Here is a 15273-nt window from a genome sequence, read left to right as displayed (position 1 = left end):
ACCAAACAGAGTGCAACAGCAGGAACCGCCTGAGACAGCAGACCAGACCTGGCAACGTTCAGGAGGGATGAAACGTTACCAAACAGAGTGCAACAGCAGGAACAGCCTGAGACAGCAGACCAGACCTGGAACCGTTCAGGAGGGATGAAACGTTACCAAACAGAGTGCAACAGGGACTTCAACTGAACAGCAAACTGATGCTACATTTCCAAATAGAATACAACTTTGTTGTCAATTGGTTAGAATGGAAATGTGGCTTCTGCCTTCCCGAACACACCCAGATACAGTAAAAAGCAGCCCTATTGGTTTGGGTTACACAACCAAGGGTAGTTTTATGTTTTGGCTCCTCGGCCTGTCAACGGGATGCTGGTCAAAACTCCTGTTCCTCTCCCCCCAGCTGAACTTGTCCTACAAGATCATGTGTCGATTTTCCGTAACGAAGCGTCTCCATGTTGTGCCCTAGCCTGAACCAGTATCTGGGCAGAGAGGAGACGATGTACATGACCAGCTACAATTCATTGTCCCATTAGACAGCTCTGCAAGTGTTGTCAAAATACACTGCCTTCAGAAAAAAATCAGACCCCTAGACTTATTCCACATTTTGTTGTGTTCCAGCCTGAATTCAAAATGGATTCAATAAATAAAACATCTCACCCATCTACACACACAATACCACATAATTACAGTGAAAACGTTTTTAGAATGTTTTGCACATTTATTGAAAATGAAATACAGAAATATCTAATTTACATAAATATTCACACCCCGGGTCAATACATGTTAGAATGACATTTGGCAGCGATTAGAGCAAAGTCTTTCTAGGTAAGTCTAAGAGCTTTGAACACCATTATTTATTTAATTCTTCAAGCTGGTTGTTGATCATTGCTAGACAGCCATTTTAAAGCCATATACCTTCAAGCCGATTCAAGTCAAAACTAACTAGGCAACATTCACTGTCTTCTAGGTCAGCAACTCCAGTGTATATCTGGCCTTTTGCTTTAGGTTATTGTCCTGCTGGAAGGTGAATTCATCTCCCAGTGTCTGGTGGAAAGCAGACTGAACCAGGTTTTTGCCTGGTTAAGGGCTTGTTTGTGAGCATTTCACGGTAAGGTCGCCACCTGTTGTATTTCATTGGTGCTTAGCACTATTCTGTTTCTTTTTATCCTAAAAGAAACTCCCCAGCTGGGGGTTGAAACTAAATTATTTTCCAATCGTTTCGTTCTGAACAGAACCACTTTTTTTCATTTCGTTCCTCTGTTCCTAGCAGCAAAATAAAGTTCAGAACTGGATCGAACCCAAAATAAAGTACCAGTTTAGATTCTTCCTTTACGTTCCTTTTTTCACCTGTGAAATCAAGTATTTTTTAAAACATTTAGCTCATTAAATGACTTGACCAATCAGTGTGGATAGAGCAGGCAAGCTGGTTGGTTACATGAGTGATGGACAGACAGGTGTAGCCCATGGCGCAAGATGAAACTGACATTTTGCGGGAGAGGGTTGAGGAGAAGGATTGAGGAGGAGGTTGAGGAGGGAGTTGAGGAGAGAATTGAGGAGAGAGTTGAGGAGAGGGTTGAGGAGAGGGTTGAGGAGAAGGTTGAGGAGAGGGTTGAGGAGACAGTTGAGGAGAGGGTTGAGGAGAGAGTTGAGGAGCGGGTTGAGGAGAAGGTTGAGGAGAGGTTTGAGGAGGAGGTTGAGGAGACGGTTGAGGAGAGGATTGAGGAGAAGGTTGAGGAGAGGGTTGAGGAGGAGGTTGAGGAGACGGTTGAGGAGACAGTTGAGGAGAGGGTTGAGGAGAGAGTTGAGGAGGAGGTTGAGGAGAGAGTTGAGGAGAGAGTTGAGGAGAGAGTTGAGGAGAGGGTTGAGGAGAGAATTGAGGAGACAGTTGAGGAGAGGGTTGAGGAGAGGATTGAGGAGGGGTTGAGGAGAGGGTTGAGGAGAGGATTGAGGAGGGGTTGAGGAGAGAGTTGAGGAGAGGGTTGAGGAGAGAGTTGAGGAGCGGGTTGAGGAGAAGGTTGAGGAGAGGATTGAGGAGGAGGTTGAGGAGACGGTTGAGGAGAGGATTGAGGAGAAGGTTGAGGAGAGGGTTGAGGAGACAGTTGAGGAGAGGGTTGAGGAGGAGGTTGAGGAGACGGTTGAGGAGAGGATTGAGGAGAAGGTTGAGGAGAGGGTTGAGGAGGAGGTTGAGGAGACGGTTGAGGAGACAGTTGAGGAGAGGGTTGAGGAGAGAGTTGAGGAGGAGGTTGAGGAGAGAGTTGAGGAGAGAGTTGAGGAGAGAGTTGAGGAGAGGGTTGAGGAGAGAATTGAGGAGACAGTTGAGGAGAGGGTTGAGGAGAGAGCGAGAGAGGGTTGAGGAGAGGGTTGAGGAGAGGGTTGAGGAGAGGATTGAGGAGGGGTTGAGGAGAGGATTGAGGAGGAGGTTGAGGAGAGGGTTGAGGAGAGGGTTGAGGAGAGGGTTGAGGAGAGGGTTGAGGAGAGGGTTGAGGAGAGGGTTGAGGAGGGGTTGAGGAGAGGGTTGAGGAGACGGTTGAGGAGAAGGTTGAGGAGAAGGTTGAGGAGGAGGCTTGAAGCACTGGGCATCTTGTTATGGCATTATATTAATTAGGTCCACAGAATTATACCTAGGAGGAGTGGCTTCTATGGAGGAACTTTGAATGTCCTTTGAGCTAGCTAGCTAACAAGGTTGTGTGTGCAGAGCAGCACCAGAACTAAAAACATATTTTTGTAGTTAATAAATACAAAGTGCAACATGATAACTAGGCCTATAGTATCCTTAACTAGCTCTGAAAAAGTACACCCATTCTTCTCTAGCTAATTAAAAATATCCCCGTCTTCTGAATGAAGCTTGTAATGTCAGTAGAGTAGCCTCTGCTTCATAGGGGGAGGGGCTGGAAGCCTCTGCTTCATAGGGGGGAGGGGCAGGAAGCCTCTGCTTCAGAGGGGGGAGGGGCAGGAAGCCTCCACTTCAGAGGGGGGAGGGGCAGGAAGCCTCCGCTTCAGAGGGGGGAGGGGCAGGAAGCCTCCGCTTCAGAGGGGGGAGGGGCAGGAAGCCTCTGCTTCATAGGGGGGAGGGGCTGGTAGCCTCTGCTTCAGAGGGGGGAGGGGCAGGAAGCCTCTGCTTCAGAGGGGGGAGGGGCAGGAAGCCTCCGCTTCAGAGGGGGGAGGGGCAGGAAGCCTCCGCTTCAGAGGGGGGAGGGGCAGGAAGCCTCTGCTTCAGAGGGGGGAGGGGCAGGAAGCCTCTGCTTCAGAGGGGGGAGGGGCTGGTAGCCTCTGCTTCAGAGGGGGGAGGGGCTGGTAGCCTCTGCTTCAGAGGGGGGAGGGGCTGGTAGCCTCTGCTTCAGAGGGGGGAGGGGCAGGAAGCCTCCGCTTCAGAGGGGGGAGGGGCAGGAAGCCTCTGCTTCAGAGGGGGGAGGGGCTGGTAGCCTCTGCTTCAGAGGGGGGAGGGGCAGGAAGCCTCTGCTTCAGAGGGGGGAGGGGCTGGTAGCCTCTGCTTCAGAGGGGGGAGGGGCTGGTAGCCTCTGCTTCAGAGGGGGGAGGGGCTGGTAGCCTCTGCTTCAGAGGGGGGAGGGGCAGGAAGCCTCTGCTTCAGAGGGGGGAGGGGCAGGAAGCCTCTGCTTCAGAGGGGGGAGGGGCAGGAAGCCTCTGCTTCAGAGGGGGGAGGGGCAGGAAGCCTCTGCTTCAGAGGGGGGAGGGGCAGGAAGCCTCTGCTTCAGAGGGGGGAGGGGCAGGAAGCCTCTGCTTCAGAGGGGGGAGGGGCTGGTAGCCTCTGCTTCAGAGGGGGGAGGGGCTGGTAGCCTCTGCTTCAGAGGGGGGAGGGGCTACAGTAGCCTATGCTTCAGAGGGGGGAGGGGCTACAGTAGCCTATGCTTCAGAGGGGGGAGGGGCTACAGTAGCCTATGCTTCAGAGGGGGGAGGGGCTGGTAGCCTCTGCTTCAGAGGGGAGAGGGGCAGGAAGCCTCTGCTTCAGAGGGGGGAGGGGCTACAGTAGCCTCTGCTTCAGAGGGGGGAGGGGCTGGTAGCCTCTGCTTCAGAGGGGGGAGGGGCTGGAAGCCTCTGCTTCAGAGGGGGGAGGGGCAGGAAGCCTCTGCTTCAGAATGGGGGAGGGGCAGGAAGCCTCTGCTTCAGAGGGGGGAGGGGCTACAGTAGCCTCTGCTTCAGAGGGGGGAGGGGCTGGTAGCCTCTGCCTCAGAGGGGGGAGGGGCAGGAAGCCTCTGCTTCAGAGGGGGGTGGGGCAGGAAGCCTCTGCTTCAGAGGGGGGAGGGGCTGGTAGCCTCTGCTTCAGAGGGGGGAGGGGCTGGTAGCCTCTGCCTCAGAGGGGGGAGGGGCTGGTAGCCTCTGCTTCAGAGGGGGGAGGGGCAGGAAGCCTCTGCTTCAGAGGGGGGAGGGGCAGGAAGCCTGCTTCAGATGGGGGAGGGGCAGGAAGCCTCTGCTTCAGAATGGGGGAGGGGCAGGAAGCCTCTGCTTCAGAGGGGGGAGGGGCAGGAAGCCTGCTTCAGAGGGGGGAGGGGCAGGAAGCCTCTGCTTCAGAGGGGGGGGGGGCTGGTAGCCTCTGCTTCAGAGGGGGGAGGGGCTACAGTGGCCTCTGCTTCAGAGGGGGGAGGGGCTGGAAGCCTCTGCTTCAGAGGGGGGAGGGGCTGGTAGCCTCTGCTTCAGAGGGGGGAGGGGCTGGTAGCCTCTGCGTCAGAGGGGGGAGGGGCTGGTAGCCTCTGCTTCAGAGGGGGGAGGGGCTGGTAGCCTCTGCTTCAGAGGGGGGAGGGGCTACAGTGGCCTCTGCTTCAGAGGGGGGAGGGGCTACAGTGGCCTCTGCTTCAGAGGGGGGAGGGGCTACAGTGGCCTCTGCTTCAGAGGGGGGAGGGGCTGGTAGCCTAAACAAGCACAGGGAAAGATTTCCAGCTTGCAGGCAGACACTGGAATATGTTTCTGAATGACAGAGTTAGGGTTTTGTTAGGTTTTGTTGTGGGACCAGATGCCTGGAACATAAAACAACGTTATTAACCGGTTGCTTTTAAAATAACGGTTCTGTTCCGGAACATTGTGTTGTATGATGAAAGGAACCACTTCACGAAATACCATTCATTATCATCACTGGCAATACGTCAATGGAAGGCTGTTGGTCTCTGATCCCATGTATTAGATCTCCTGCCATTGTGCCCTTGAGCAAGGCACTTAACCTCCCCCAAAGTAAAATACTGCACTGATGGGCTGCTGATTAAAACAAGTGGTCCGTCAACCCTCCATCTGGAGGGCTACTGGGTGTGCAGGATTTTTATCCAGCCCTGCTCAAACACACCGGTCACCTTATCAAGGTCCTGTTGAGCAGCTGATTAAAAAAACTATAATAATAATAATAATAACAATGTGGCAGCTCTCTGGACTCCCTGCAACATTACAATTCCAACCAAATACTTACAGAGCTTTCAGAAAGTATTCAGACCCCTTGACCTTTTCCATTTTGTTACGTTACAGCCTTATTCTAAAATGGATGGTGAGCCAAGCTAGAAGACTCGAGGCTGTAATCACTGCCAAGGGTCCTTCATCAAAGTACTGAGTAAAGGGTCTGAATACTTATGTAAATGTGACATTTCAGTTTATTTTTAATACATTTGCAAAAATCTATAAAAACTTGTTTTTGCTTTGTCATTATGGGGTATTGTGTGTAGATTGAGGGAAAACTATTTTATCCATTTTAGAATAAGGCTGTAACGTAACAAAATGTGGAAAAGGTCAAGGGGTCTGAATACTTTCCGAATGCACTGTATATATTTATAAAATAATTCCCTAATTCAATGAACCAGGGATCAAATTGATAAGGTGGGTGAGGTAGCAAACTAAGATGTTTCTATATAAGGTTAAAATATTCAGTGTTCAGGGGAGATCCAGACAGCATAGGAGTTACTGGTCAATTAGGCTATTTTTATAATATATTTTTTACTTAGTCAGAATTAAATGGCCAGTATTGAATAGAGGAGAATCCTAGCCAATTTTGAGCGCTTGAGAGACGTTTTTACAACCGGAGCATGCAGCATTGGTTTCATGCACACCCATATCAACTGCGTGTCGGCCATTTGCGGTTCTACCTGAGTGCCAGCGGGAAGTTATTTTAGAATCAAAACATATGATGTCGTTCGGCTGGTTATGATGTCGTTCGGCTGGTTATGATGTCGTTCGGCTGGTTATGATGTCGTTCGGCTGGTTATGATGTCGTTCGGCTGGTTATGATGTCGTTTGGCTGGTTATGATGTCGTTTGGCTGGTTATGATGTCGTTTGGCTGGTTATGATGTCGTTTGGCTGGTTATGATGTCGTTTGGCTGGTTATGATGTCGTTTGGCTGGTTATGATGTCGTTTGGCTGGTTATGATGTCGTTTGGCTGGTTATCTAGTTGTTGAATATCCTTATTTGATCTGCTGCTCTCTCACCAGCCCAGTGGCACCATGACTTTCCAGGATTTTCATTGCTGACCAAAAATGTGCTATAATTGGGCAAATAACGTGTCTCGCTTTGATCTAAAAAAAAACGCATCTTGGGACTGCAGGACTACAATAATTATACTCCGATGCCCTCTGCAGAGAATGGGAGGACAGGACTCTTTGATCCGATGCCCTCTGCAGAGAATGGGAGGACAGGACTCTTTGATCCGATGCCCTCTGCAGAGAATGGGAGGACAGGACTCTTTGATCCAATTGTGACCGGAGTAGCCTAATTGTTTGATATTGTGTTTTTTGCGTGATATGTTTTACTTAAATCTATAATCTTCTTGTCCATCTTTATTTTGTTAAATTATTAATTTTTTTACTTGCCTGGGGCATTAATGTCTACCTCTGTATTCCTTCTTGTCACTCTGTCATTTAGGTTAGCATTGTGGAGTAACTATAATTATTTTCACTCTGTCCTTTAGGTTAATGTAGAGACAAACTTTAGCCAGCTAGCTATATTTAGCTAGTTATGGCCGTTTTGACATGTGTATGACATTTTATTTTGTGTCATTTAATGTTTTGGAGACTCCTGAGAGAATCTGCAGTAAGATGGGTGAAATGTCCACAAAACATATCAATATTGGTAATTATTTGATGTTTCTGGAGTGATATTTGGCTGTGTGTAGGCTAGCATGATGAGGTTCGTTTTGAGAAAAGTCAGCTAGCCCATAACCTTGTTAGTAAATAGCTAGTTAATATCTAGGTGGCTATCTAGTTCAATTTCTCTCACGATTATACAACAGGGCCAGACGGATTACCAGGACGTTTATAATAATAATAATAATAATAATAATATGCCATTTAGCAGACGCTTTTATCCAAAGCGACTTACAGTCATGCATGCATACATTTTTGTGTATGGGTGGTCCCGGGGATCGAACCCACTACCTTGGCGTTACAAGCGCCGTGCTCTACCAGCTGAGCTACAGAGGACCACGTTTACTCGGAGCATGCGCTGACAAACTGGTAAGTGTCTTCACTGACATTTTCAACCTGTTCCTGACAGTCTGTAATACCAACATGTTTCAAGCAGACCACCAGAGTCCCTGTGCCCAAGAACACCAAGGTAACCTGTCTAAATGCCTACAGACCCGTAGCACTCACGTTGCTTTGAAAGGCTGGTCATGGGTCACATCAACACCATTATCCCAGAAACCCTAGACCCACTCCAATTTGCATACCACCCCAACAGATCCACAGATGATGCAATCTCTATTGCGCTCCACACTGCCCTTTCCCACCTGGACAAAAGAAACACCTACGTGAGAATGCTATTCATTGACTACAGCTCAGCGTTCAACACCATAGTGCCCTCAAAACTCATCACTAAGCTAAGGACCCTGAGACTAAACACCTCCCTCTGCAACTGGATCCTGGACTTCCTGACGGGCCGCCCCCAGGTGGTAAGGGTAGGTAACAACACATCTGCCACACTGATCCTCAACATGGGGGCCCCTCAGGGGTGCGTGCTTAGTCCCCTCCTGTACTCCCTGTTCACCCATGACTGCATGGCCAGGCACTACTCATATTACATATTAATCATTTTAGCAGACGCTCTTATCCAGAGCGACTTACAGGAGCAATTAGGGTTAAGTGCCTTGCTCAAGGGCACGTCGGCAGATATTTCACCCAGTCGGCTCGGGGGACTCCAACACCATCATCTACTCCAACACCATCATTAAGTTTGCCGACGACACAACAGTGGTAGGCCTGATCACCGACAACGATGAGACAGCCTATAGGGAGGAGGTCAGAGACCTGGCCGTGTGGTGCCAGGATAACAACCTCTCACTCAATGTGATCAAGACAAAGGAGATGATTGTGGACTACAGGAAAAGGAGCACCGAGCACGCCCCCATTCTCATCGACGGGGCTGTAGTGGAGCAGGTTGAGAGCTTCAAGTTCCTTGGTGTCCACATCACCAACAAACTATCATGGTCCAAAAACACCAAGACAGTCGTGAAGAGGGCACGACAAAGCCTATTCCCCCTCAGGAGACTGAAAAGATTTGGCATGGGTCCTCAGATCCTCAAAATGTTCCACAGCTGCACCATCGAGAGCATCCTGACTGGTTGCATCACTGCCTGATATGGCATCTGCTTGGCATCCGACCGCAAGGCGCTACAGAGGGTAGTGCGTACGGCCCAGTACATCACTGGGGCCAAGCTTCCTGCCATCCAGGAACTCTATACCAGGCGGTGTCAGAGGAAGGCACTAAAAATTGTCAAAAAGACTCCAGCCACCCTAGTCATAGACACTTCTCTCTGCTACCGCACGGCAAGCGGTACCAGAGCGCCAAGTCTAGGTCCAAAAAGCTTCTTAACAGCTTCTACCCCCAAGCCATAAGACTTCTGAACAGCTAATCAAATGGTTACTTGGACTATTTGCATTGTCCCCCCCTTAAAACTGCACTGTTGGTTAAGGGCTTGTAAGTAAGCATTTCACTGTAAGGTCTACACCTGTTGTATTCAGCGCATGTGACAAATACAATTTGATTTGAAATGTTAATCAAAAAAGAAACATAAAAGGATAGCGGTGTTAGCCAGTCTCTAGTTTCCCCAGAGTCTCTAGTTTACCCAGAGTCTCTAGTTTCCCCAGCCAGAGTCTCTAGTTTCCCCAGCCAGAGTCTCTAGTTTCCCCAGCCAGAGTCTCTAGTTTCCCCAGCCAGAGTCTCTAGTTTCCCCAGCCAGAGTCTCTAGTTTCCCCAGCCAGAGTCTCTAGTTTCCCCAGAGTCTCTAGTTTCCCCAGAGTCTCTAGTTTCCCCAGCCAGAGTCTCTAGTTTCCCCAGAGTCTCTAGTTTCCCCAGCCAGAGTCTCTAGTTTCCCCAGAGTCTCTAGTTTCCCCAGCCAGAGTCTCTAGTTTCCCCAGAGTCTCTAGTTTCCCCAGCCAGAGTCTCTAGTTTCCCCACCCAGAGTCTCTAGTTTCCCCAGCCAGAGTCTCTAGTTTATCCAGAGTCTCTAGTTTCCCCAGAGTCTCTAGTTTACCCAGAGTCTCTAGTTTCCCCAGAGTCTCTAGTTTACCCAGAGTCTCTAGTTTCCCCAGAGTCTCTAGTTTCCCCAGAGTCTCTAGTTTACCCAGAGTCTCTAGTTTACCCAGAGTCTCTAGTTTACCCAGAGTCTCTAGTTTATCCAGAGTCTCTAGTTTCCCCAGAGTCTCTAGTTTCCCCAGAGTCTCTAGTTTCCCCAGAGTCTCTAGTTTCCCCAGAGTCTCTAGTTTCCCCAGAGTCTCTAGTTTACCCAGAGTCTCTAGTTTACCCAGAGTCTCTAGTTTCCCCAGAGTCTCTAGTTTCCCCAGAGTCTCTAGTTTACCCAGAGTCTCTAGTTTCCCCAGAGTCTCTAGTTTCCCCAGAGTCTCTAGTTTCCCCAGAGTCTCCAGTTTCCCCAGAGTCTCTAGTTTACCCAGAGTCTCTAGTTTACCCAGAGTCTCTAGTTTCCCCAGAGTCTCTAGTTTACCCAGAGTCTCTAGTTTCCCCAGAGTCTCTAGTTTCCCCAGAGTCTCTAGTTTCCCCAGAGTCTCTAGTTTCCCCAGAGTCTCTAGTTTCCCCAGAGTCTCTAGTTTACCCAGAGTCTCTAGTTTACCCAGAGTCTCTAGTTTACCCAGAGTCTCTAGTTTACCCAGAGTCTCCAGTTTACCCAGAGTCTCCAGTTTCCCCAGAGTCTCTAGTTTCCCCAGTCTCTCTAGTTTACCCAGTCTCTAGTTTACCCAGAGTCTCTAGTTTACCCAGAGTCTCTAGTTTACCCAGAGTCTCTAGTTTCCCCAGAGTCTCTAGTTTCCCCAGCCAGAGTCTCTAGTTTCCCCAGCCAGAGTCTCTAGTTTCCCCAGAGTCTCTAGTTTCCCCAGAGTCTCTAGTTTCCCCAGAGTCTCTAGTTTCCCCAGTCTCTAGTTTACCCAGAGTCTCTAGTTTCCCCAGAGTCTCTAGTTTACCCAGAGTCTCTAGTTTACCCAGAGTCTCTAGTTTCCCCAGAGTCTCTAGTTTCCCCAGAGTCTCTAGTTTCCCCAGAGTCTCTAGTTTCCCCAGAGTCTCTAGTTTCCCCAGAGTCTCTAGTTTCCCCAGAGTCTCTAGTTTCCCCAGCCAGAGTCTCTAGTTTCCCCAGCCAGAGTCTCTAGTTTCCCCAGCCAGAGTCTCTAGTTTCCCCAGAGTCTCTAGTTTCCCCAGAGTCTCTAGTTTCCCCAGAGTCTCTAGTTTCCCCAGAGTCTCTAGTTTCCCCAGAGTCTCTAGTTTCCCCAGAGTCTCTAGTTTACCCAGAGTCTCTAGTTTCCCCAGAGTCTCTAGTTTCCCCAGCCAGAGTCTCTAGTTTCCCCAGCCAGAGTCTCTAGTTTCCCCAGCCAGAGTCTCTAGTTTACCCAGAGTCTCTAGTTTCCCCAGAGTCTCTAGTTTCCCCAGAGTCTCTAGTTTACCCAGAGTCTCTAGTTTCCCCAGAGTCTCTAGTTTCCCCAGCCAGAGTCTCTAGTTTCCCCAGAGTCTCTAGTTTCCCCAGAGTCTCTAGTTTCCCCAGAGTCTCTAATTTACCCAGAGTCTCTAGTTTCCCCAGAGTCTCTAGTTTCCCCAGAGTCTCTAGTTTCCCCAGAGTCTCTAGTTTCCCCAGAGTCTCTAGTTTCCCCAGCCAGAGTCTCTAGTTTCCCCAGCCAGAGTCTCTAGTTTATCCAGAGTCTCTAGTTTCCCCAGAGTCTCTAGTTTATCCAGAGTCTCTAGTTTCCCCAGAGTCTCTAGTTTACCCAGAGTCTCTAGTTTCCCCAGAGTCTCTAGTTTCCCCAGAGTCTCTAGTTTCCCCAGAGTCTCTAGTTTCCCCAGAGTCTCTAGTTTCCCCAGAGTCTCTAGTTTCCCCAGAGTCTCTAGTTTCCCCAGAGTCTCTAGTTTCCCCAGAGTCTCTAGTTTCCCCAGAGTCTCTAGTTTCCCCAGAGTCTCTAGTTTCCCCAGAGTCTCTAGTTTACCCAGAGTCTCTAGTTTCCCCAGTCTCTAGTTTCCCCAGTCTCTAGTTTCCCCAGAGTCTCTAGTTTACCCAGAGTCTCTAGTTTCCCCAGAGTCTCTAGTTTCCCCAGAGTCTCTAGTTTCCCCAGAGTCTCTAGTTTACCCAGAGTCTCTAGTTTACCCAGAGTCAGTGATACATAGAGCAATGATGATGTACTCTCTATTGTGTGACTTTTAAACTGTATTTAGGTTTACAAGATTTAACATATAACCAGGGCTGCCAACTTTACGATTGCTTGGAGTGAGATTTCCTATCGTAAATGTCAGAATCCTGAACACACCTAATCTATGATTTAAAATTAAAAATTAAAATAAAATCACCCTGGTCATGGGCCTAAGCCATGTGAAAACATGAAAAACAGTTTTAAAGCTAATTTCCTTCTATTTTTCATGTATTCACATGGTTTAGGCCCATGACCAGGGTGATTTTTATTTGAAGTTTAAGACTACTTGGTCATGACATTTAGAGTATGCTAACGGTATATTATATTAACTGTTGGTGGCAGTGGCTAACCATTGGACCATAGGTCTCTCCTTGTTCATAAGAAACCAACATGTAAATAGGTACTTCATTTTGGTGAAGTATCCCTTTAAAATAGGACCGTAGAAAACCCTGCCTAGAGGAACAGGTAACTGCTCAAATAAAGGAAACACCAACATAAAGTGTCCTGTTAGGGCGTTGGGCCACCAGAATGAATGAATGAATATATATATATATATATATATATATATATATATATATATATTACATACACATTTGAATATTTCTAGTTACTTTAAGTACACTGAACAAAAATAAACGCAACATGCAACAATTTCAAAGATTTTACTTAGTTAAAGTTCATATAAAGAAATCAGTCGATTGAAATAAATTCATTAGGTCCTAATTTATGGATTTCACATGACTGGGAATACAGATACGCATCTGTTGTTCACGGATACCTTTTTTTTTTTTTAAGTAGGGGCGTGGATCAGAAAACCAGTCAGTATCTGATGTGACCACCATTTGCCTCATGCAGCGCGACACATCTCCTTCGCATAGAGTTGATCAGGCTGTTGATTGTGGCCTGTGAATGTTGTCCCACTCCTCTTCAATGGCTGTGAGAAGTTGCTGGATATTGGCGGGAACTGGAACACGTTGGCATACAAGTCGATCCAGAGCATCCCAAACATGCTCAATAGGTGACAGATCTGGTGGGTATGCAGGCCATGGAAGAACTGGGACATTTTCAGATTCCAGGAATTGTGTAAAGATCATTGCGACATGGGGCCGTGCATTATCATGCTGTGGTGATGGCAGCGGATGAATGGCACGACAATGGGACTCAGGATCTCATCATAGTCTCACTGTGCATTCAAATTGTCAAATGCAATAGTGTCAACTGTAAAGTTTGTTGGAGGAGGAATAATGGTCTGGGGCTGACATGGGCTTTACCGAAGCAATGCATTGCAGACACCAGCCTTAATGGATTTGCTTTCATTGTTCTGTATTGCTTGGCCATTGCTACCAGGGCCTCACTGTAGTCGAGGAGCTGAAACCCTTTAGAATGTCTTCCACCAGGTCAGGCGAATCAGGCGAATCTGTTAGATAAACACATGACATAGATGAGAGGGGAACTTAAAGACACGGAGACAAACAGTATCATTCACATTTAATATTTCTTCATTCTTTTTTGGATTTGCGTATATTGTTTTGTATTGTTAGATATTACTGTACCGTTGGAGCTAGGAATAAAAGCATTTCGCTACACCCACGATAACATCTGCTAAATATGTGTATGCGACCAATAAAATTTGATTTGAAATGGATTTGAGTTAAATGATGCATGCACTCTTCCAGACAAACAATATAATTCAAATGAATTTGAGTAGGGCTGACCCCAATTAGTCGACAAAAATTGTTTTTAGCAGTCAAAAGTTTGGACACACCTACTCATTCAAGGTTTTATCTGTATTTTTACATTGTAGAATAATAGTGAAGACATAAAAATTATGAAATAACACATATGGAATCATGTAGTAACCAAATAAGTGTTAAACAAATCAAAATATATTTTATATTTGGGATTCTTCAAATAGCCACCCTTTGCCTTGATGACAGCTTTGCACACTCTTGGCATTCTCTCAACCAGCTTCATGAGGTAGTCACCTGGAATGCATTTCAATTAACAGGTGTGCCTTGTTAAAAGTTCATTTGTGGAATTTTTCTTCTTCTTTCCTTCTTAATGCGTTTGAGCCTATCAGTTGTGTTGTGACAAGGTAGGGGGGGTAAAAAGAAGATATCCCTATTTGGTAAAAGACCAAGTCCATATTATGGCAAGAACAGTTCAAATAAGCAAAGAGAAACGACAGTCCATCATTACTTTAAGACATGAAGGTCAGTCAATACGGAAAAGTTCAAGAACTTTGAAAGTTTCTTCAAATGCAGTCGCAAAAACCATCAAGTGCTATGATGAAACTGGCTCTCATGAGGACCACCACAGGAATGGAAGACCCAGAGTTACCTCTGCTGCAGAGGATATGTTCATTAAAGTTACCAGCCTCAGAAATTGCAGCCCAAATAAATGCTTCACAGAGTTCAGGTCATAGACACATCTCAACATCAACTGTTCATAGGTAACTGTGTGAATCAGGCCTTCATGATCAAATTGCTGCAAATAAACCACTACTAAAGGACACCAATAAGAAGAAGAGACTTGCTTGGGTCAAGAAACATGAGAAATGGACATTAGACCGGTGGAAATGTGTCCTTTGGTCTGGAGTCCAAATTTGAGATTTTTGGTTACAACCGCCCCAAGTCTTTGTGAGACACGGTGTGGGTGAATAGATGATCTCCGCATGTGTATTTCCCACCGTGAAGCATGGAGGAGGAGGTGTGATGGTGTGGGGGTGCTTTGCTGGTGACACTGTCTGCGATTTATTTAGAATTCAAGGCACACTTAACCAGCATGGCTACCACAGCATTCTGCAGCGATACGCCATCCCTTCTGGTTTGGGCTTAGTGGGACTATCATTTGTTTTTCAACAGGACAATGACCCAACACACCTCCAGGCTGTGTAAGGGCTATTTTACCAAGAAGGAGAGTGATGGAGTGCTGCATCAGATGACCTGGCCTCCACAATCCCCTGACCTCAAGCCAATTGAGATGGTTTGGGATGAGTCGGACGGCAGAGTGAAGGAAAAGCAGCCAACAAGTGCTAAGCATATGTGGGAACTAATTCAAGACTGTTGGAAAAGCATTCCAGGTGAAGCTGGTTGAGAGAATGCCAAGAGTCTGCAAAGCTGTCATCAAGGCAAAGGGTGGCTATTTGAAGAATCTCAAATATTTCGATTTGTTTAACACTTTTTTGGTTACTACATGATTCCATATGTGTTATTTCATAGTTTTGATGTCTTCACTATTATTCTACAATGTAGAAAATAGTAAAAATAAAGAAAAACCCTTGAATGAGAAGGTGTTTCCAAACCTTTGACTGATACATACACACCATTCGTAAAGTATTCAGACCCCTTGAATTTTTCCACATTGTTACATTACAGCCTTATTCTAAAATTGATTAAATAAAACATTTTCCTCATCAATCTACACACAATACCCCATAATGACAAAGCGAAAACAGGTTTTTACAAATAAATAAAAATAAACATAGAAATACCTTCAAAGAGCAAAGGTCAGTGTCTTTATGGCTTTGGCCCTCACATCCTGGTGCCTGAGGGTGTCTGCCACAGACATGTTGTGGTTGTGTACATTGTACATGCACACAACAACCAAATATTCTGGAAGATGAGGGTCTTTGCTCCTGGGACCAATCACACACAGAATTGTGTCAA

General features: G+C 47.1%; 1 pseudogene across 1 annotated transcript in view; it reads right to left on the bottom strand.

The window, feature by feature from the left end:
- Window positions 1-15273, bottom strand: part of LOC311115463 (V-type proton ATPase subunit S1-like) — a 48663-nt pseudogene that overhangs the window by 30445 nt on the left and 2945 nt on the right. The gene's annotated exons all lie outside the window — the stretch shown is intronic.

This window comes from Coregonus lavaretus (genome assembly GCF_964263955.1).
Source record: "Coregonus lavaretus genome assembly, contig: HAP1_SCAFFOLD_712, whole genome shotgun sequence".
NCBI lineage: Eukaryota > Metazoa > Chordata > Actinopteri > Salmoniformes > Salmonidae > Coregonus > Coregonus lavaretus.
This window is presented reverse-complemented; position numbering and strand designations above follow the sequence as displayed.